A 1,190-nucleotide genomic window follows, 5' to 3' on the forward strand; every position below is an offset into this window, starting at 1 on the left:
CCCCCCCCCCCGCCCCTGCCGCTTAATCTGTATTCCTTGGTCTGGGTGGTCTCTGTCTGGAGTTGCTGTAGAGACCGTGAATTCAAAGAGGAAGAAAGCCTTTTCACTTAATGCCCGGTGGGCTCAGCTCCAGCACCCCCACAGCCAGAAAAGGCAGGAACTAAACCCAGTTCTCCTCTCCTCTCAGCCAAAGAAATTCCCAGTTAAGCTGCGGGGAGGGGCCGGGCCGAAAATCAGAAGGCCCAAAGCCAACAGGGCCCAAGCCTCTCCCCTCTTCTAATCCAAGTCCGAGTAACTAGACCCTGCTAGGGAAATGGGAAAAGGTTCCGGGCAGGGAAGTTTTGAAAAACTGTGCATCTGACACCTGAACAACATATTCTAATGCTTGAAATTGTTTGTGAGTCTCCTCCCATTGCAAGGCCTGTTCTACGACCAGACTTACCAGATCCTCGGCAGAGCTCCCCTACACGGTGTTAAACCTCCCTAATCCTTCCTCCCACACAAGCTTCTTTCCCCCACTGCTTAAGAGGGGGATGGAGGCAGGCGCCCAAGAAAGCAATAGGAGTGTTTTTCTGCTGGAAAATCAAAGATGAGAGACTCACTCCCAAGGTAGGGTGGATGGGAAGGAGAAAAAGAAAGGTTAGACACTGGGCAGGCACGCGAGACCGACCCTCCGCTGGACCAAGCTGAAGCCTGCTGTGTAGGGTTCTGGTTCCTCTGCGGGGTGGGGAAAATCCTGCCAGCTGCCCCTCCTCTTTCTGCTCCCTTCCTCCCCTCCCTCTCTGGTCAAGGGCACAGTCCATCCTCTGGGCAGGAGGGGAACGAGCTTAGAAGTAGGGCTCTTCCTCCCAGGCATCTCACCGGGATCAACCAGAATCCACTCACTGGTATTGCTGCAAAGGTACTACTCCCCCCTACCCCCGCAGTTTTCCCTTAAAACACCAAAGAGAATACAAGCCAAAATGGTAAATTCTGATTCAGCGGCCGGAGGACAGTCACCACTGACCGGTCCAAAAGGGGATGTCTACCTTCTATCCCTCAGCTCCACAGAGCCAGAAATAAACCCTATTAATTATTACCATCCCCTTACCCGCACACGGGAGAAGAAGAAAAACAAGGCCTGGATCCCCTTCCTTCCTCAGATTTATTTAATGGTGGTGGAAGTTATGTTTTCGGCATGGGGGGGGGGG

The 1,190-nt window shown here is 53.2% G+C and overlaps 1 protein-coding gene across 1 annotated transcript in view; it reads right to left on the reverse strand.

Annotated features, from left to right (window-relative positions):
* TOB2 (transducer of ERBB2, 2) overlaps positions 1 to 1,190 on the reverse strand; it is a 10,022-nt gene that overhangs the window by 8,371 nt on the left and 461 nt on the right. The window lies entirely within an intron of this gene.

This window comes from Ursus maritimus, unplaced genomic scaffold, assembly GCF_017311325.1.
Source record: "Ursus maritimus isolate PB19 unplaced genomic scaffold, ASM1731132v1 scaffold_21, whole genome shotgun sequence".
Classification (NCBI taxonomy): domain Eukaryota; kingdom Metazoa; phylum Chordata; class Mammalia; order Carnivora; family Ursidae; genus Ursus; species Ursus maritimus.